Source organism: Euprymna scolopes, chromosome 21 (genome assembly GCF_053919585.1).
Source record: "Euprymna scolopes isolate OS-2025 chromosome 21, ASM5391958v1, whole genome shotgun sequence".
NCBI classification, from domain to species: Eukaryota; Metazoa; Mollusca; class Cephalopoda; order Sepiida; family Sepiolidae; genus Euprymna; species Euprymna scolopes.
In genome coordinates this window covers 72,542,451-72,565,913 of record NC_136502.1, presented here as the reverse complement: position 1 = coordinate 72,565,913, position 23,463 = coordinate 72,542,451, and the positions used below count along the sequence as shown (strand labels likewise).

The 23,463-nt window shown below is 32.9% G+C and overlaps 1 long non-coding RNA gene across 1 annotated transcript in view; it reads left to right on the top strand.

Moving 5' to 3' along the window:
* The window catches only part of LOC145242483 (uncharacterized), a 222,145-nt gene that overhangs the window by 162,805 nt on the left and 35,877 nt on the right, over nucleotides 1-23,463 (top strand). The window contains exon 3 of the long non-coding RNA XR_013862746.1: nucleotides 882-954. This is a non-coding gene — a long non-coding RNA (uncharacterized LOC145242483). The remainder of the gene's footprint in view (nucleotides 1-881; nucleotides 955-23,463) is intronic.

The following is a 23,463-nucleotide window of genomic DNA, read 5'->3' as shown; positions in this document are numbered from 1 at the left end:
TTGACACGTTTTTTTTTATAAAGCATTTAAAAATAGCAATCCATGATCCAGAAAAGCATGATCAGCAATCGAGGATCCTGCTCTTCCTGATCGGCTGAATTGTAAAAGTTGTCATCTCATAGACATTGTAATGTCATCAGATTTAAACGTGTTGCGCTATATTTATGTGTGCATGTAAGCAAAAATATATTAATACCTGCTTGTATAACCGATATCTATTTAAGTAAATTGCAGAAGGATTAGCATTAAGCCAGCATTAGAATGTAAAAATGAACTATTACATAAATACACGGTGCCCCCCTCCCCCTGCTATTATTAGGATCGTTAATAAAATCCACTATCCCGTTTTAGGTTTATTGCTGTTCAATGAGAGAGTTATAACACTTTGGTGATGGTCTCATTAGTAAGTGATGCAATCCAGAATAGGCTTCACACTCACTGGATCTTAAATTCGTAGATGTTTATCTGTGGTGTTATCTCAAAGATAATGTCTAGCAAAACAATCTCCAAACTTTTCCTGAACTTAATAGGACCATCACAGTCTAAATCAGAGTTCTGCCAATAGAGAAGTGTTTCAGTTATTGAAAAGTTTTGCATGCTCTATCCTGCTGTTCGTATTATTAAACCGTGATAAAACTAAGATGACTAAAAATTGGTGGAAAAGATAGATGAAATAGATGAAATTTATTTGCACCAAATATGATGAGCATAGGTGATGGGAGGGGGGTTGCCCTATATTATGAATGTTTTAATATTTGTTACAGATTCTGTTTCGCTGTTTTTTCTCAATAATCTTCTCAACAAATTCATTCAAATAGTTTTGTTTTTGTTGCCATAAAACAAAAATAAACCTGTACATTTATCTTTTTTATATTTTTCAGTGACTCAGATTTTCTTGGTGACAATACTTAGCGCTTGAACATCTGATAAACGATACTTCAATTACATTTGGACGTAAGTGAAATCTTTTTTCTATTTTCATTTTACTTAGTGTGAAGAAAGAGAAATCTCACAAACTAAGTAACACTACGAGATGTCACTGTGAGAATTAACTTTTAAAATCAAAATATATTATGCCTATCTGGTTTTGCCTGATAGATTTTTATTTTAAATTTGTGAGTGTTTTTGTATTTTTTTTTTTTTTCCAAAATATTACTTTTTTGTTTCATACCAATGGAAGTAATTTTGTATTGAAAATATAGTTATGTCCTTAAAAAAAGAAAAATAGGTGGCAACTGTATGAAAATAATTCCTATCCTGTCAAAGTATTTTCTGGAAGGAATTAAATAGAATTATATTTTATTGTCTTATCCTACCAGACCGAGTTACCAATATACCGGTAATTTCCGAAAATGCTATATGCTGAGTTACCGCTATACCAGTATTTTTCGGACCACATGTCTTTCTGTTGTCAGGGAGCTAAAAATAACTACCCAATCGCTGCTTAGGCTCAATTTACTGCAAGCCTAACGTTCTGCAAATGGCTTCCATTATTTTGGTAGAGTTGTCAGTTGTTTTGTAGACTAAAGTAGACATGAAGCGAGCTAGTGACAGGTGAAAGAGCAAGACCAAGGAGTTTTACAGCGCAACAAGTGTTGGATAAAATGACAAATTCTGATTCAAATGAAGGCAAATTTGATCAGGAGTATGTTTCTGAATCAAGTAACGCTAGTGATGATGAATATATTGATGAAGAAGAAAGTGATGATAATTCTGATGATGCAAGTGCGCTAAGATCAAAATCCAGTGTTCAAAGTAAGAGGCATGCCACTCAACCAGCTGATAGGGGAGATTCTGGTGTGGTTGATGAGGGATGGAGTCGCAATTTTGTAGCCCCAGATCAGGATTTCACAATTTTGTCCAGAAGGCCAGGCACAGGGGCAAATTAGGTCCAGTAGCTCGGCTCAGGTCTGGTAGGGTTAACAACATGCTGAAGAACTAGAAAAATCGTGATTTTGTAAGAAGAAAACTATCGATGATAAAAATCGAAAGTTTCTGGCTTTATTTTACTTATTATATATTGAACAGTTTTGGTTTGTTCAGTGTTTCTATAAACATCCAAGATGGCAATCAAAACTCATTGCTGTATTAATAAACCTATTGAACTAGATCTTGTACGTTTTTGTATATATTTCACATAGACATAACTTTGAATACATATTTAAAAAAAAAAAAAGAACCAAAAAAGCAAGTTTTGCTTTGAAGAAAATAATTTTAGATATCAAAAGTCTTGACTTACAATAAAAATAATAAATAGCTACCAACATAATAGATGCACTGAGACTAAAGCTGCTTTCAGAAACGCCAGCAACCACTGTAAAAGAGTAATAAAAAATGCAAGAGAGCTATATGTCCAGTCTGTTAAATCCAAGGTAGCTGATCAGCGGCTTGGTTCCCACCAGTTTTGGCAAATAACAAATAGGATCTTGAACAGAAGTGTGCGTTTTATCCCAACCATTATCAACGAACCAGAGGTCATCTCCTCAGCTTCAGATAAGGCCAAACTATTTGCCAAGAACTTTGCAGCTAATTCTACCCATCAACTCCCTATATTTCCTCCTATAACACAGAACATCAACTCCCTATATTTCCTTCTATAACACAGAACGCGCTAGATAACATACAAATATCTGTGCATGAGGTCGCCAAGCTAATCAAGAACCTTGATTCCAGTAAAGCTACTGGCCCTGACGGCGTCCCAATCATAGTGTTAAAAAAGTTTCAACCAGAACTTGCTCCCATACTTACGAAACTGTTTAAACATTGCCTTAAGGAGAAGTGCTTTCACACACCCTGGAAAACCTCATCAGTATGCCCTGTATTTAAGAATTCAGGTGATAAGTCATCTCCCTCTCAGTACAGACCAATAAGTCTCCTGTGTGTCATGAGTAAGTTGCTGGAATCCATATTAAATAAAGAAGTAGTCAACCACCTCAGCAGAAATAACCTTCTTAATGACACGCAATATGGTTTCCGTTCTGCAAGATCTACCGCAGATGTGCTAACGGTTATATCTCATAGGATTAGTGAATCTCTTGACAAAGGCTTCCTTTTCAGGGCAATTGCTCTTGACATATCAAAGTCCTTCGGCAAGGTATGGCATAAAAGCCTACTTCACAAGATCTCCAGCTACGGTATAACTGAAAATATTCTCTCTATCATTAAATCATTTCTCTCTGATAGGTTCATAAGAGTAGTGGTTGATGGATAAAAATCAGGGGCCTGCAGTATTAATGGTGGAGTCCCTCAAGGGTCCATCCTGGGCCCAACTCTCTTCCTGATCTACATCAATGATCTCCCAAAACACATACTTAAATCATTCGTTGACATCTATGCTGATGACACGACCATCTACAGCAACACATCAAAGGCTGTAAATGACAAAGCTCTCTCTGATTCTCTCTCCTCTGATCTCGAACGAGTGGTTCAGTGGGGGAAGACGTGGCTGGTTACCTTTAATGCATCTAAAACCAAACTCCTATCTTTACATTATCAACGCTCTGATCCCCATCTGGCATCAATTGAAATGGATGGCTCTCGTCTAGGAGAAGCCCCATGTTTTGACAAGCTCCGGGGCTTGACCTTCACTCCTGATCTGAAATGGAACACATACATCAAGTCTGTTGCCAAGGTGGCTGGAAAGATGGTAGGATCCTTCTACCGCTCCAGAAGATATCTCACTACTGATGCAATTCTCTATCTATATAAAAGCCAAGTACGTCCAAGGATGGAGTACTGCTGCCATATCTGGGCAGGAGCTGCTAAAAACAGCCTATCCTGCCTTGACAGAGTACAAAATAGACTTCGTGGCTTAGTGGGGGATGCCCTTTTCTCTTCCCTGCAACCTCTCTCCCACAGAAGAGACATTGCAAGCCTATCTTTGTTTTATCATTATTTCCATGGCAGGTGCTCGTCTGAACTCCAATCTCTGGTCCCCCCTCACCAATCTTTTACAAAAAACACCCATCTAGCTGAATCCACTGTCAAAAACTTTCCCCACTCTTTATCTGTGCCTAAATCAAAACGTAGATTCCATGAACAAAGCTTCTTTCTTAGAACTTTGTGGAACTCTGTTCTGTCTGCCTGCTTCCCTCCTGACTACAACTTGGATGTCTTCAAGTCCAACGTAAACAAATTCCTGATGAACCGCCCCCTTAAGTAGACACTTTAAATATCCACACTAATGTACTATACTTACAATAACCCTTATCCCTGAGTGGCTTCTGGGCCTTGATAAGTGGTGACCACCTTGTAAAAAAAAAAAAAAAAAGGATTCCATTTATTTTAAAATGGAATCATTTTTGGTTTCCAATTTCTATTTTAAATATGTAAATTTTTATTTACTATTAATCAAATAATGAATTAAAAAATAAAATAAGAGAAAAACTCAAACAAATTCTGTTAAAAAATATATATAAATATATTTAGCTTATCATATAAAATTGTATGCATATTTTCCTTTGTTTCTGCTTTTTTTTTGTAACGCCATTTCCCCAAAACAATTCATCTTTATATTTATAAAATTATCAGACAAAATCTTGTGTGTCTGTGTTTGTCACCTCTATATATTTTCAATAAATATATTTTTTTCTCAGCTTTTCACTCGAAAAATGTTGGTTAAATACAGCTACTTATAAATTTAAGAATTTTTTTTTTTTTTAATTAAAAAAAACAATCGAAAGTATTTATATGATTTAATTTAAACATTTTTTGAAAGATGTTCGATCACTTATATTGAAAACCGATTTCGTTTTAAATAACCTATTTTTCTTGACTGATTTATCTTTTCAAAAATGTAAATATTTTTTTTTACAATAAATTAAGAGAAAAAATGTATGAGCATAACAAAGATGAAAGTAAAGACTGTCGGGCAATGTCAGCTAATTTTCTAATAAAAATGATGAAAAATTTTTTAATTCATACAAAACTGTAATTAAAATGTTTATATTTACATACAGTACTTTTTCACAATACCTTAAAGTTTTTCTGTTTAAATAATAAGAAGACGGAATTTTTTTTTTTTTTTTTGAAGACCGGTTAGAAATATATGAGATCATATTGTATTAAATGTAGATGGAAAACAAAATCACTCTGCTAAAAATTTAAATAATTTCCCCTGCACACATAAGATTCCTCAGAAAAAAAACAAAAAAACAACTGCTTTTTCTAATGTCCAGCTTCAGTTGCCTTGCCTCGACCCTGGAGGGCTGTTTCTGACTGTCTCTTGTTCCCACCTCTTCAAATCCCTTTACCATTGACTGAAAATCGTAGATGCTGGCCTTTGTCAGTGGTCTTCATTCGACCACCCAAGACATCAACTGGAGATAATGGCTAGGCAATGCCTATTCAAAGGGGTTTATCTGCAGATTGAGCAGTACGTTTCTTATGTAGGTTGGTCCCAGCATGATTCTTCTTTTAATAAGGTACTTATGTTATTTCAAACAAAGGAAACATCTCTTAGATGGCCAGATTCCAACCAGAGATAATTTCAATTCCCTGTGTCTCCTTCTTTTCTTTTGATCAAGCATTTAACATCTGCCATTCGTATGCACCACTTAAACATGCAGTCTGACACATCTTTACAATATTTCTTTGCCATTGATCGTAGGTAGTGTTGGGTCATTGGAATGCTGTTGAGGATTCCACTGTAAATCTGAGGAGACTTCTTGTCGCTTAGATTTCAAAGAATATCATCTATTGTTTCCAGCAAGCGATCACTGATAACACTGGTCATCAGACTTGTTTTGGTTTATGGTATTCCAATGTATTTTTCTTAATTTAGGGTTGCTGGATGGGTCAAGTAATAATACTTCATTTTCTTGGTTAGAAAGTAATGTCTACACAAAATACAAAAAATATGTTAATAAGTGTTTTTTTTTTGTTTTTTTGTTATCTTATAATCTATGAAATGAAGGCACAAATGAATTCTATACATAACACTTATCTGAAATTTTTTTTCTATTCCAGCAGTCTTGTAGTGTTTCAGTTGATTTTTCTCAGTTTCTATTTGTTGTTATTCTTTCGCTGGAGCTTCTTCTTATTACCCCATCTATCCAAGCAGTCAGAAATAAATGAATTACATCGTACAACATACAATGTAATTCATTTCAAGATATTCATTTTTATTAATCACGTGCCACCTGGAATCTTAGAAAAATCTCCATTATTCCAGTAATTATAGGAACAACAAGACTCATGAAAAAGAATGTAAAAAATTACCTGGCAAATATAACAAGTGAACAAAGTGCAAGAGAGATACAAGCAATTGCATTTAAAAGAACGGGTAAAAGCTTAAAAAGATCTCTTGGTTGGAATATATGAGACAGCAAGTGAATGTCTAGCATCAAAACAATAAGAAATTTATAAGAAAAAAAAACAGTGTACAGCCAAAAAGTCATCAAATTTTTTTCTGGAAATGTTTGTATTCTGCAAAGAGCATAAAAATGTGGTAGACTGCTATCACAAAAATGTTATTTGATAGGGCCAATCTGAAATCAGATTTGGATTCAGCCCCCCCCCCCGCCTATTAGTCTAAATCAGCTCTACCTCATTATGCCAGAAAATAATTAAAGGGAGAAGAGAACCAATGTAAGAACTCCTAGTGAGTAAATGACAAAAATATTATGATTGAATACTTGTTTCAGAATTTTTGAGATGAGGATTATTCAGATTATTGTTCTTATCTTCAATGTCATTCTCACAACGTTATAGCCGATGTAATTTTCTCTGGAATCGGTATAGAATTTCAAACTGAACTCTTTATTTAATCTGCAGGAGTAGCTTACTCTAATTCCATCAGCCATTACCACATATCAATCTTAAGTAATTCGTAATTGTATTCTTAGTATCGCCAGTACTGAAGATTGAACCTTCAACCTTCAAAAGATTGTCACTTAGAACAGATTACTGCTTAGCACTTTTAGATGTTGCATCACAGGTCTCTTCTGCATATTACGAATACAATTATGAATCACTTAAAGACTTCTACTCGGTCATGGTTGATGGAACAAGAGCAAGCTACCCTCATGGGTTAAATAAAGAGTTCCATTCAAAAATTCATACAGATTTCCGAGTTTGACAAGAAACACCTTAAGAATGTTGGAGTTTACAGTGACCAAAATATTGTGAAAATAATAATCAAGATGATAACAGAAGGGCAAATAATACAAATTGATTGCATGATTAACCTGTAGTTTCAGTAATTTTCTTTTTGACTTGCCAAGTTGAACAAGCAGAAAATAATAAGATTCCCTCAGGTTTTATTACACCTTTGTTTCTATGGCCTTTCTAACTTGACCTTTCAAGTACTTCTGAAGCACCAAACTAATTAGTTAATAAGGGATGTTGCTAATTTTGGTCAAAGGTCATTTACCTCTCTCTCTCTTTCTCTCTCTCACACACATGCACACACATATAATCTAACATATAAAATAAAGCCAGTTTCATTGTTATCCATAGCTTTCTTCCTACAAAATCAATATCTGATTTTTGTTTGTCAATTCTTTTGTAAATCATTGCATCATGTTAAGAAGAAAATGAAATTCGATTTAACTCCTTCTAGAAAATAATTTGTTTGGGTTGGAATTATTTTCAAATGACTATCATCTAAAAAAAACATGGATAAATAAGAACAAAGTCTATTTATCCTGCAAACGTTTATTGCCCACTGACAATGATCAAGATCTACAAAAGACAGAAACACAACAGTTAATCAAGAGCACTAAACATAGTAATCCTATATCTCCCTTTTCCCAAGTCTTTGTACGCATATAAGTGTGAGTAGTGTATCCAACATTCGCAAAGACTCATACCAAAAAATGTCAATAATGAGGTGAACATAATGATCCAGATGCCAAATCAGAAGTTCTGTGCGGCCTCAATCATCATTAAGTTACCTTCTAACCACTCTGGTGGGTTCACCAACTGGGTGGGAGAGTCAAGATTGATGGGGGTCTTGAGTTCTATTAGTTTTGGTGATGGTGTTGTCAGGTCATTCGAAGTAGGTTTGGATATTGAGGTGAGAGTTTGATGATGGAGCTTCATGTCAACATTGATCCTCAGCTTTGGGATTGACAGTTGCATGAGAATGTACTTTCATAGAAATTTCCTGTTGTGGAGTGTTACTCTTCTTGACCCGTCAGTCCTTACCACGTATTGGTCAAATTGGCAAACGTCGATGACGATACCAGTTTTATCGCATTTTAGTGTATGAGCTCCAACCTGGTTTTGGATATGCACATGATCTCCAATGATGAGTGGTGATAGTTGCTGTGTATGCTCTGATAGTCTCTTGGCACACCTTATGTGTCTTTTGCGCAGGGCATCTTCACGTGCTATCCATGTATTATGCCACATTTCATGTGGTCGTTACCTGGGATGATGGGTATGAAATCCCGAATAGGGCGATCAAAGATGCACATGGTGGGGGAAAGTTTTGTGTAACTATCTGGTGTGTTCTTATACTGCAGCATTGCCTGCTGGAATGCATCTGTATCAATAATTCCAGATGGGCCAGATTGAGATTAGGTTTTTTTTTTACTGTTTTAACACCAACTTCCACTCTGCATTTACTGTGTGGGAATGCTACATACGATAATCTGTGGTGGAAACCCCAATCTGTCAGGAACTATTGAGTAATGGCAGCAGTAAATTCAGGACCCGCATTAGAAGCTAGCTCTGCTGGTATGCCATAGGTCACAAAGGTACACTTGAGGTAGGAGATGAGTTCTTGTGCGCCATCTGAGGATCTTTTAATGATCGGCCAGTTAGAATACCAGTCTATGACAACGAGGTAATGGTGCCTCTTATATTTGAAAAAATCAGCATAGAGGCATTAGAATGGATATTCTGGGCTTGTTAGAAGGACCAGTAGAGTGCTTGTATTGCAGTTATACTGGTGGCAATTTTCTGAAATGCTGTGATAGCAAGCATTATACCTAGCCAAAACACAGATGTTTCAGCTCTAGCAACCATGGAGCTTATTCTTTGATGAGCCGTATGTATGGAGTACGTTACATCTACTCACACTGCCACGGTAGAGAAAGTGAGATGGCCAATTCTAACTGGTTAGTTCTGACAAGGATAAAGATCTACAAAAGACAGAAACGCAGCAGTTAACCAAGAGCAGTAGACATGATAATTTTATAATGAATGTAACTCTATATTCATCCATACAGAGTTATTTCAATTTGATTGAAACAAAAATATATTTTGAAAAAAAAATGTGTAGTTTAAGAATAAAAAATGAAACAAATTGCAAGTAATTACACTACAGAGCAATGCCAGGTAGATACAGGTAGCTGTCCTTTTAAATAATCATGTCCTACCCAATTTTCACCATTACTGATCATGTTGTCTTATTATCTACCCAACACTTGGTCTTATTATCTACCCAACACTTGGTCTTAAATCTAAGTAATAAGATAGTTGATATTTTGTAAACATTGAAGCCACCATTGGGCAAATACGAAACTAAAAATAACTGTAACGTTTTAGCTAGGTTGTTCTGGCCATATTATAAATATAAAAATAAAATTCAAAAACATTTTTTTTTAAATTAATTATGTGAAATAAAGAAATATAGAAATCTAATTTAAGAATTCAATGAATAGTATTATTAAAAGATATTAAATGGCTACGGGTTTTGTGGTAACTTCTTATGACAGGTTTTTAAATAAGGATACGAAAATTAGGTGATATATTAATATTTAAATAAGTTCTTGACAAAGGATGCGTCCGGGATAAATGTTTTTGCATGCTTCATTTTCTTTAAGGTAAATTTCTTTAAATAATGTTCTATTGTTAAAGTGTTTTTTATTCAAGAAGTCTGAAGAAAGGCTGGTTATGTGAAAATTTTCAAACGCCATAATGCTTGAAATTGTCCAACCGGTCTTGAAACAATTGTAACTTACAATGAAATACACTTTTTGTTGCTACACATTCCTTTTTTGAAGTCTTGGTTTTATTAATACAGTATATTAATACTCAATTATGAAATATGATAATGTTGTAGCTTACATTTTAAGTCATCTATTTTTGGCTTAAAATTCATTGGTATATAAAAATTTATTGAATTATACGAACCCAGTAAAATTCAGTATATTACAAACAAGTATATATATATATATTGGGTATATTTAGGCAGCATTTTCTCATTGAGGCACATTTTTGTTTTTATATTTTTATCAAACTTGTATAAGTTGGAAACATATGTATCCAATTTGTTGTGTGGTAACTTTGATAAAAATATAAAAAGAAAAATTTGGAAAAAGTAAAAAAAGAAAATAATCAAGCAAAAAAACAAAACAAAAAACTCTGTGCTTTTTAATATCTCTCTCTCTCTCTCTCTCTCTCTCTCTCTATATATATATATATATATATATATATATATATATATATATATATATATATATATATATATTGCTGTTTTGGTAAAATATGTTTTTTTCAATTATATTTCACTCTTTGTGTATACCAATTTTTTTTGTTTCGAAGCTCAATATCTGTTAAATATGACAACAGAGCACATATAAAAGAATAACAGTAAAGTTAAATTCAAGATCTAAATATTTATTTTTCATGCAAAACAGCTCCTCTAATTTCAGTACATTTTTCTATAGATCTGTTTCGTTATGCAAAAACAAACCATTATTATTATGTCAATACCGTCTGTTAATGTGCATATACTCTTCAGAAAAATTATAAATTCTTTGTTTAGATAGAAAAAATGTATGACAATATAATGCTGTAAGAAGAAAAACGTTTATAGAAAACTTAACATCGTGTGTTTGTTCCGGCAGCAATCTTTATTCATATTAATATATACAAACAATATTCACAAATGATAATGTATGCATCAAACACAAAATCACTTAGATAATTCTATTATTTTATGAATATTAATGTAAATACAGGCGAACTGTTCTTCTTTTTCTTTTATCATCTTAGACATTAAACCGAATATGATAGTAATGATGATAATAACCGTTTGTCCGTTTTACATGCTGGCATATGTTGGACAGGTTTAAGAAATTAACTTCTAAACTAACCTATTTCTGGCTAGGTCTTTATTTATTCTGCTGTCTTTCAGGTACATTTTTATTTCTATCCATTTTTTCTCTGTGAAATGAACGTGCTACCTTAATTGTTCTTACCTTTACTAACTCAAGAACTGTTACCCATTCTTTCAATGTGAACATACCATAAGAGTCTCCTGTTCTGCACACATCTCCCTATACTGTCCAGATTTAATTTTCCTCTAAGGTCATCAGAACTAAGCCTGTTTTTAGCACTTACATTATACATCCATCATATCATTCTCATATTATTTCTCCCCATGCAACACATATCCTCAACCCTTACTAACCAAATATCATTTCCATGCATTATCACATGCCTTTCCCTTGGCGAACAGTGGTAACGTTTTGCTGGTTAGTAATGATAGAAATTTCATGAATTGTTGCAGAGTATAAACTAGTTTATATAAATTTCTTGAAGCAGAGTGATCATAAAGTCAAAGATATTTATTGTCTAATCCTTCTCCATTTACTTGCCTTCCCTTATAAATTGTGCTTACATTGTTATTTTTATTTTTGTTGTTTTCAATGTCATAAAAGAACTCTGTTCAATTCTGGATAAACAAAAATGTAGACAATTACATGAGGGAATATGCATTTGTTTATAATTTGTCTTGTTTTTAGATTGAACATAGCATTTTTCTTAGGGGAGGGGAGGGACTGAAGATAAGAAAAAATGAAGAGAGAAATATGAAAAGGAAAGAATAAAGGAAATAAAAGGGAGATAGAGAAGAAAATAGAAAGTGTATGAAAATTGGGAAATTAAGTGGGGTTGGAGGAGAGAGGGGGAATAAAGAGAAGACTTGGAGAGAGATAAATAAAGAGGCAGGTTGTGTGTGTGTGTGTGTGTGTGTGTGTGTGTGTGTGTGTGTGTGTGTGTGTGTGTGTGTGTGTGTGGAGAGAGAGAGAGAGAAAGTGAGCGAGGTGTTCTGGATAGAAAGAGAGACTAGAGGGGAAAAAGAAAATAGAGTGAGAGAAAATGGGGGGAGAGAATAAGTAGGAAAATAAGAGGGATAAGGTGATAAATAATGGTGGAAAAGTTCATAAAAATGTTTTTAGATGGAAAGAAAGTAAAATGGAAATTTTTATTTAAAAAAAGAAAGAAAAACGAGAAAAGATAAATAAAATTTTACAAAAAAGCTTAACAGGTGGTGTAGGTTCAGAAAGAATTATGAAAAAAAAATAAATGAAAGAAAAAATATGGTAGATAAATAAAAGGTAACTAGCTTGCAAAAAAGGGGGTAGATTTTGTTTTGTCATTCCCATTGCTGACTGCGATCATTGTAAGTGTCAGCGTCTCCATCGTCATCATTATGCCTTTCTGAGTTGAGAGGAATATTAGGAGGCGAGTGGAACAGAAATCAATAAAGCTCAAGGTATTGGCAAAACTAAGAGTCTTTCTCTCTTCCAACCATTCTCTTGCCTCCTCCTCCTCCTCCGTCAAATCTTTGAACAAGCACACAGACATATGTGCCTGCGCCACTTGATGATGGCGATGCTAATTCCTCTTGCTGATGCTGATGCTCTTAATTCTATTTCCTACCTCATAACTTATACCATGCATCTTTTCTCTGTCATCCTCCTCTTCTCTCCCTCCAATAATCGCTCACCCTTTCTTTTAATATCGCTATGCTCCTGTGTATATTTACAATATATGACTTTTCTGTCTTTCAGTAATTTTTCTTTGGGCTATTGTCCTCAACATAGATATTTATATTTTGACTAAATCTTGGCCGATGTGCTCTCTAGCCTTCTTAATTTAGTTCAGTTATGGTGTTTATTGTCCGTGTTGTTGCTTATTTGTGTATTTTGTGTCCTGCATATTTAAATTCGATGAACTGTTTTTTTTAACCTCGATTCTTAAATTCATTAAATGCACATACGTAACATAAATAGTTTATCTTTCAAGACGTTGTTGCATCGTAATTCCCAAAAAAGAACATTTATCGACTGAAGCATTGGGAAAATAACAAATACAAGAGGAATTGATTTGTCTAAATAAAAATAATACTTTTAACACTAAAAGAAAAAATCGCTATTCACAATGGTTAGGGGGCTTGCTAATTGGTCAGGACTATAGTTCAAATATCAGTCGTTATACTAAAAACCTGATGCCGTTTTATTAAACATTAAACAGCATTAAAATATTATCAACAGTTAGTAGAGTAATCCTGAGAAAGGAGTCTCACCGTCTCTTACACCTTAGTGTAGTAGCAAATGAAAAGGGAGCTTTGGGTTGCCCTCGACTATGATCGGCCACTTAACATTCTTTTTAGCCTTGCTTAGTTTGTACAGTGGGGACTTCTCGGTGTGTCAGTTTGCCTGATAAGTGAACTTCTGGACTACTCTACTGATTGAATTGTTACGTATCAGCAGCCTATTTATTCCTTTCCTTTTCTACTTATCCTGAGTAATTTGTTATCACAACAGCTTCACTGCTCTTGTGGCCACCTATCTTTGGTTAAAGAAACCATCATACCAAAACTGGTGACCGCAGTTGGTTCCTAACCCACAGAACTCCACTCGCATTTTTAATTGCTGTGTCGAGTAGCCATAATACTCACAGTGCATGACTGATCCCTTTTAGAACCCACAGTTTGTGGAAAACTAATTTTTTACCACAGGAGCACTTTTTATGACGCTATCCTGTCGATCTACTTGAATCGGAAAAAATCATGACAAAAAAGAAACCTACTTTGGCAAACTCTCCAAAAACAATAAAATCTTTAACCGCGTACATAAATTTTACATCGTATTACCCCTCTCTAAAATTCTAATCTGATATGTTGACCTACAAATTCTTTTACATATATTCACTGTCTATAAAAATTTAGATTGCTCCATTTTTTGTGAAACTTTAACAATAGGTATTAAACATCCATTAATATTCTCTAAATTTGAGTTTTGTTAGAGAATTTTAAATGGGAATAATTTCTTATTTGAAAATTCAAATATTTCAGATTTGCATTGAATTTGATAAATAGTCATTAGACATCAATTAAGCAAAATTCCCTGAATTTCAATTTCTTAAAACTTCTTAAATTTTAGACATTTGCTAGAATCATAATTGTGATGCTATAAAGTGGTGCTGAGGGGGGGGCAATATACAAAGGAATAGGAAACAATAGATAGGAAGTAACAAACAATGAATCGCTAGGTATTTTTCGATTGATCTTTTTTAGAGTTGACAGGACAATAGAAACCTACAGATAAAACAGGGAAGGGCAGCTTCCAGTAGCCAGGGTAGGGGGGAGGCCTCAGATACCAATGTAGAGGAGAAAGTTAGTTGACAACTAGATGCCCGTCACTGTGGATGGAAGTTGGACAGTTTTAGAGTTGACTGTGAAACAGAAATAGAGACGAATGTAACATCGATAGAACAGGGAAAAGACACACACACACACACACACACACACACACACACACACACACACACACACACACAAGTCCAACAGTCAATTATAGGTGAACATTGGCGTTTGTGTTTTTCCTCTCTTTGTTCCACGATTTATTATATTTCTACTTTTGTGAAATCACATGTTCCCATCGACAGTCGCCAGCGAGAAAATAACGATCCGGCCATAAGAGGAATAGTCAAACAAAAAATCCGCAATACACGACGTTGGGAGTCGACGATCTATCTGCATTAAATTAGGCTGTATTTTAGCAATAATGAATCAAATGTTATCTTCCAAGTGGTCTATTGTGTCTTGTTTATCAACATAGACAAGGGACTTTTTATATCCGTAAAGAAAAATAATGGGATTAAATTGCATAATTGGCTAACTGGTTGACAGGTCTATTTTGTGAAATTATTCTCTCAGCAAATTGATCGTATCTCATGCTGTATAGCATGTGGCTCCATCCTGATGAATTGCCAAACCAAGTTGAACTTCAAACTTGATAGTTGCCAAATCTACAATTAAAGAAAATATAGTTGTCAATTTAAAGTTCTCCACCTCTAAAAAAAAACACCCTATATATATATATATGTAGAGAGAGAGAGAGAGAGATAGAGAGAGAGAGAGAGAGAGAGAGAGAGAGAGAGAGTAAGAGAGAGAAGTAAATAAATGCCTTCATTTTAAATAAAGGTTATCTTTTCATTTTAATATTTGCTTTACTACATTTCATCTTCAATGGAAAGGCGGTCTCTTTATATCTTCATCTTGTAATAACAATGAAAAAAAAAACTTATAAAAACGTGTAATTGCTGAATGTCATATTTATTTGTTATTAATTTGGATTATTATTATTATTATTATTATTATTATGTTGTGTTGCTTTTATTGTTTTGTGCAAAACATTTCCAGTTTAATTGCCTTTGCAAATGTTTAGAAGCAGCAATTAAAAAAGTTATTCCAAATTGGATGCTGCGATCGATGGACACTTAAAGCATCGATTCTTTATTTTGATTATTAGTACCATAATGATGGTTATAATTGGAAAATTTGTTTGATTTCGTTTTTATGAATTTTTTTCCTGCTTCATGCATGGAATGAAAGTTTCATCTTATTATTTTTTTTTAAATAATATTACTCCAACTATGACATTCTCCATATTTATAAATATCCTGGACAAAGTCAGGTCAGAATAGCTAGTCTCTACTTATATAAAGTGGGGCATACATTTATGTTTATATATTTCTATGAATTGAATTTACTCCTAAAATAGTTGTAATGTTTGGAACACTCCTGTTAGCCATAAAAGGGGGTAATGTGAGCTATATTTATATATTGGAATAAAAGCTTCACCATATTATATATATATATATATGTATATATATATATATATATATATATATATATATATATATAGTGCAAAATTTTGTTGAAAATTCAAAGACTCACGTTTTCATTTTTATAACCTTCGTTTATTTCCTGGATTTTTCCATTACAACTGTTTCATTGATGAGTTGGCAATTTTACAATTTATGTTTTTATAAAAATATCCTGTCCGCACCAACTTCTTCAGATGTTTATCCATTAGATTTTTACAACAAAAGGTATATTTTTAACATGGTGGACATCGTATTCGGGTAAAAGAATTTCCACATCCATGCTTCCTGACTTCCTCCATCTTTTGGTGTTATGTAAAGATAGTTTTCCGTTTTAACCCGTATATATATATATAATTATGAAAACACCCATCCCAGAACAGATAAAATTAATTTGTCATAAAAAAGATCAGAGATATCTGAATTTTCACAAAGGAGTTCCATCCACTTTTTGCCTAATTTAAATAAAACTAAATATGGCTCACATTACCTAGCATTATGCCTAGCAGTTGTATTTAAAAATTTATAATGATCAGTTAAATAGTTTAAGAATGAACAAATATATACACATACCTACATCCCTAACTTTATATAGAGATATGACTGCAGGCAAAGTCTGATTAAGACAGCTAGTATATTTTCATTATAAATCCTGTTTCCAATTAGAAATGTATATTTGTTTAAGGATTTACTTGCAAGTATTTGAACACTACACGGAATTACTTTTTTTTTATTGTTTAAGATTAGCATGATCTTTTAAGTAGTTTTTGGCTGGTGCCAATCAAAATTAACTGATTATTTTCTTTGGCAACCTGACTAAGTTTCAGTATTTTTCTTTATAATCTTATTACCCAATTATGAAGAAGATTCTAAAAGCATGTTAAAGATGAGGTTGTGTGACTGACCCAATGGATTGTGTTGTGATCTATAAAGTTAGCTATGTCAAGTTCCCATCAGATCTATTGTGATCAACTTTGCACTAATGTGGTTGATAATTTCCCACAAGCTAGAGAGTGATACTCCCCACAAAAACGGCTGACCAAAAAGAAAATGCTGTGCATGCAATTGTTAATGCAATTTACAATCCTTTATGCAGCACAACCACAACCCTATCTGATACAAATAATTATATATTAATGGAGTCTCCTTGTCCACTTATCAATGATGTGATCCTGTACACCAGTGAGGTCACATTGTCTACCTGTTCATATATCATTGGATTCTCATACGTCACCTGTCCCTATATAAATGGGTTTTCACTGTCTACCTGTCCATGTCCAGGTTGCAGACAATATTTATTTGCAAGAATTATTTTCTAGGGGAAAAAAAGTACAAATGTTTCATGTTTTTATTTATTCACCAAATTTGTGTCAGTTTGCCTTAATGATGTGTTCTATCAATTTTGCTTGATCCATTTGCCTTTTGCTTTGATGAAAGCTTGAAGGCGGCTTTAAGACTTTATCACTGTCTCTTGACAAGCCACTAAAGGCTCTCGTGATGATACTTTTAACTCATCTTTTGTGTTGTAGATGGATCTAATGATGACCTGTTTTACTACACCATACACAAAAAAGTCAAGAGAATTGAAGTAAGGCGAGCTGGGAGATCAAACGTCTAGTGAAGTACAAAGTTATCTAACAGCCAGATCTGAGTCTTCCACCTGATATTGCAGAATGGTGAAATTTGCAGTCGCATGTACAAACTACCTGCAACTACCAGGTTTCATTACATTGCTAAAAACGTGGACGTAGTCATGTGTTCAACCTGAGACCTTCATGTAAGAAGTGAGGTGGAATGACATCACATTCACTGCTGAGAACTTTGAATGACTAAGAGCATGTCTATGGGTGAGTTTGTGAATAACCTCTTGTTCCGAGAGTTGACTCTCTGGTCTTAGTAGGAATTTTATCCTCGAAAAAGAACCACAGTATGTCTTGCTCGACAGAGTGTATCAACTTGTTGATCAGTTTCTTTGTATACTTCAGCAGGCCACAGAGGTCAATTGAAATTCTTTGACAGTCAGGCCTGGGTTTTCCAGCTATTATAGCAGAATGTTAAATTTTGTTGCTCTTCTTGAAGTTAGATCTTCTGTCTGGTCTTGATAAATGGAGAAAAATTAGAACGTCCTGCTCAAGTGGTTGTATCAACTTGTTGGTCAGCTTCTTTGTGTACTGCAATCACTTTTCTTGCATTGCCTTGACAGAAATCGCATTTTTCTCATCTTATATGAACCATAATGGATGCCTTCATGCATCACCAGTCTAACAAATCTTTGATTTACTTTTCTTCTTTGCAATGGTATGCATCGACTTGCTGGATGCATTGTTAATTTCCTGAACTTGAACGTATATTAACAGTATATTAAGTATCTTCAAATATGCAACTGTTAATAGAAAATAGGCGTTTTCAAAGAGGAGATAGCATTAGAAATAAACAAGGAAAGATAATAGACAGAGGAAATAAAGAAAAACAGAGAAAAAAATGAGATATGAAAAAATTAGATTCTTTAAAAGTCCCTAAAGATTGCAGTATAATTTCCATATTCAAAATCTAAAGAAATATAAAATGAACAGCACAGTATTCCTTTTTTCCATTTTTGCTTTTATATCAGGAAGTTGTTTTTTTTTAATTCTTGATTAAATTAATTCTAAAACGTTTTTCGTTAATCCAATATTAATTCGTTAAAAGCATTTCTTGTGGATTAATTTTTACATTTCGAAACTGATTAGGCCGATTCCTTTTCATTTGTATTTTCAGAACTAACTCTACCCCCCTCCCAGTATTATTATGGACAGTGTTGGCTTATTAGTAAAATCAATTAAATTAATAATCTTGAATAAATGGTAATTTTATTAATTCTACAGATTAACCTTATTGTTTCAAATAATTTAGTAGTAAAGTTTAATAATTAGAAAATTTAATCAAACATTTTTTTTTTTTACTTATTTAAATAATTTAATAATTTTACTTAAATACCCTGAAGTAAGAAAAAGCTTCCTTAGCTATGTCCAGCCCTTAGCAATATCCCAGGAAGAAACCAAATTACAACTGTCTGGAATCAAAGTGTGGTATGATGTTGGGGAGCTGAGTGTTTAACTATGCCCTCATGAGGAAGCAAGTAAATAGAAACTACAGTTATGGACAAAAAAGCTACAGAATCCTCATCTCCCATCCTATTAACATGAAAATATTTTTCTTAAGCCCTCTCACATGTTTTTTGTGATTTTTTTTTTTTTTTTTTGTAGAAATCTACATCTGATTGAACAATGACCATTTCTCATGATTCTAAAATGATCGTAAACCTTTAACAATTTACTTGTAAATAATTAAACTCAAATCACAAATAAAATTTTAATTCATCATCAAAAAAGAAACAAGAAAACCAATATTTCTCACAAAAATGAGTTATAGTGGCAGCGTGCATCTTGGTTTGAATAAATAAAGTAAAAGAAAAAAATTAAATTCCACAATAACTTTCTTTTACTTTTTCTGTTAAAAGATGGTTGTCCAAGATTTTTAAAAAATCCAAAACGATTTAAGAAAAAATTTTGGAGGTTTTTAAAAATCTGATAAAAGAAATTGATTGTAGTAGAATTCATTGTTTCACTGAATTGGTAATAAAAAAAAATCAATTTTTTAAATCAATATAAACAACAACTATTATTGAAAATGGGATATCTTCCATAGTTAAAAGAAAAAAAAAACTCAACACATGCAGATCTGTTTCCTTTCTTTCTTTTTTTTTTCATTTTTTACTACCCAATCAATAAGCATCCACAAATCTCCAGATGTTTGAAATCTCCAGATTGTATGAATCTCCAGAGTCTTGCACTTCAGAGATTGACAGATCTGATTGTCGTTTATATTTAAGAAAAACAAAAGAATGCCAGAATGTATTTGCGTTTTAGCCACAACCAAAGCAATTATAAAACCATCCACTTTGTTTTTGAACATTGTATCTAAATAAACTACTGTGAAAGTTTTGGTAAGAGCATAATTTGACCTTTGCCTTTTTTACATTGTAAAAGATATATTTTTTTTCATTTTACACTCTTGTTCATCCCAAATGAGGCATATTACCACTGAAGCATAAAGGGCTATTGTGATAGAGGCCAGATTTATAGGAGACTAAGCTAAGGAGTTAGGCAACAAGATGTTTGTTCACATTACATTTAAATTTTGTGTTAGTTTAGTCAGAGAAACTGGGAACAAATTCCAAAGGCAAGCAGTTCAAAGAAAGAAGCTATTAGAGTAGAAAATCTTCTGCCGTGAAGAGGTGTGATTTTGCTCTTAATCAAGTGAATCGGAAGTATTTATGTTGAGGGGGATACAATTTAAGATTTTAAATTATTTATATACAGCTATATTTATGTTTGCACACAAGTTTGCATAAAATCACCAAAGTTAAGCAGTGTTGAGCCTGGTCAATATTGAAATCAGTAATTATGAATATCAAACTGAAGGTCAGCTACCAATCTGAAAATACAACAAACAATTCCTAGCCACTCATTGCGATTTGTACCAACCAGACAGTGACGGATGATGATAGATTGATTTCATTTACTGAATTTCACATAGTTGTCGGTTGACATTTCAATATTTTTCAATATTATGTCATTTCTAATAATACGATGTTCAAATAATATGATTATTTAATAATCTTCAAAAATTTTTTTTCATCCTGCTGGTTTTCCCTTAAAATGTTGCCGTCACAAGATATTGTCTTTCTGTGATACTATTATATTATGGGGAGTGTAACATGGTGTGTCTGCACAATGAGGACGTCTCTGGAAGGGCTGTTATCATCCTGGTATGGACCACCAGTTTTGGGGAATTACATGATTATCATATCCCTCTTCATTAAGGGATTAATCCTGTTGGTTGTTGTGACTGATTTTGTGCATCATTAATTCTCTCCAGAGAATTAATGATCTTCATTGATTTGGGACATTATGCTAAAAATTGAAGGCTTCGTAACAAAGAAGTGAACAACTATTTTATATATATAAATATAGAATTTATTTTTCTTATTTCAATAAAAGAAAAACTCGAGAACTGATTTGGATGCAATTGTCATGCGAATAAATAAACTATCAACTGCTCAATTCTCCCTCGTAGTAGTAAAAATGATAGAGTAAAAACCTTCAGTAGAAATAAGGAGAGAAAACAAGAATACATATCTAAAAGAAAGTTACAAAGAGAAAGGACAACAGTAGCTTGTATTCACAGTTCAACAAGTCCTGGTGTCACTTGGTTTGACTCTTGATCTTTTGGTGTAATCAATAGCAGGCAATGCTGTAAACACTTGGCAAATTCAATCTCATTAGAAAGTTGGTTGACGACACATTGTTATTAATGGTGGCTGTAGCAACATTTACATGTGATTACACCATTGCCTCGATGTACTTGCCTTTTCTATGAGGACAAGTCAGGTACAAGAAAGCAAAATGATCAGAAAAGGTTAGTTGAGTTTCTTTCTTGCTCAGAGATCGATGAACCTTTGGACTTTAAGCTTCTGGAATCTTGGTATTTGTTTGGAAGAGATGTTTGTTGATTTTGCAAGCCGTTCTTTGGAAAAACCGGGTGTCATTATAACGTATCTCAAACTAAAACATTGTTGGTTGTTTTAAACTTGTGATGTTGTTTGTAAGGAAAATCATTTTATTACAGCAGATCACATGATTGGCACTATGGCCGAATTCAGATGAACACACACAAACGCAGATTTTCCAGATGTGACACATTCATTACACTTCATAATAGTGGTATTAAGTGCGAAATAAACGTTCTTATAAAATGTTGCATTTTGATTTTTAAATAATACTTCTAAAGAAGGCCGGAAGACATCCCTACTAAAGACGTAGGCTAAAAATGAATAGCAACCTATATAAAAACAGTTAAATAAAAAAAAATGATGCAAATAAAAAAAATGGTGCAAATAAAAAATTATGCAAATAAAAAGAATGATTCAAATAAAAAAAAATTATGCAAATAAAAAAAATGATGCAAATAAAAAAAATGATGCAAATAAAAAAATGATGCAAATAAGAAAAAATTATGCAAATAAAAAAAATGATGCAAATAAAAAAATTATGCAAATAAAAAAATTATGCAAATAAAAAAAATGATGCAAATAAAAAAAATGATGCAAATAAAAAAATGATGCAAATAAAAAAAATGATGCAAATAAAAAAAATGATGCAAATAAAAAAATGATGCAAATAAAAAAATGATGCAAATAAGAAAAAATTATGCAAATAAAAAAAATGATGCAAATAAGAAAAAATTAGGCAAATAAAAAAAATGATGCAAATAAAAAAATTATGCAAATAAAAAAAAATTATGCAAATAAAAAAAATGATGCAAATAAAAAAATTATGCAAATAAAAAAAATGATGCAAATAAAAAAAATGATGCAAATAAAAAAATGATGCAAATAAGAAAAATTATGCAAATAAAAAGAATGATGCAAATAAAAAAAATGATGCAAATAAAAAGAAATGATGCAAATAAAAAAAATTATGCAAATAAAAATTTATGCAAATAAAAAGAATGATTCAAAAAAAAAATGATGCAAATAAAAAAATTATGCAAATAAAAAGAATGATGCAAATAAAAAAAATGATGCAAATAAAAAAATGATGCAAATAAAAAAATGATGCAAATAAAAAAATGATGCAATAAAAAAAATGATGCAAATAAAAAAATGATGCAATAAAAAAAATGATGCAAATAAAAAGAAATGATTCAAATAAAAAAATGATTCAAATAAAAAAATGATTCAAATAAAAAGAAATGTGACGCATACAAAAGTGAAAGCAAATAGAGATAAGTAGATTATCTAATTGGTACAACTGGTCACACAAAAAAAAAATGATCAGAATTAGAATAAACGGGTTGAGTGTGATGATTAGCTGAGGGGATAATCGTAGTCTGTGGTGTCAAGTATCACATGGGTTTTGTCTACAGCCCCCCCCCCGTCCTCCGCTCTCCAACAGACTGAAATCGATTGAATTTTGAGGAGGTGGATGGAGTGAAGAGAGAGATTAGTTTTAAAAAACAAATGTTAAATTATTAAAAAGATGTTCTATAATATATAATCCAATGTGATGCAACGTGTATAAATCAGTATAAAAATGTTGGTCCTGTTCCATTAGTGTTGGTTTCCCTCTGTTAAATCAGGGAACAGGTGGAGGTTGCCAACATGCATGATGAAAGTGGTGTTATGCATTCAACAAGGCTAGAAGTTTTATCAGTTTGCACCGCCAGTCTCCAGGTCAACATATCCACCTCTCACATTCATTATGTGTCTATCACAGTTCTTCAATATTATCAGAGAGAGAGAGAGAGAGAGAGAGAGAGAGAGAGAGAGAGAGAGAGAGAGAGAGAGAGAGAGAGAGAGAGAGAGAGAGAGACGCACATGCACACACACACACACACACACACACACAATAAAAGTGTGTGTGTGTGTGTTTAGGTACATATTCCTTATAAGGCAGTCCAAATTATTACAAAGCACATGTTCAATGAAAATGTTTCAAGTTTAAACGCATATATACTGGTAAGTTAGATTTTAATGAAAAAAAGAAAAAAATCAGTTTGTAGTCATAATTT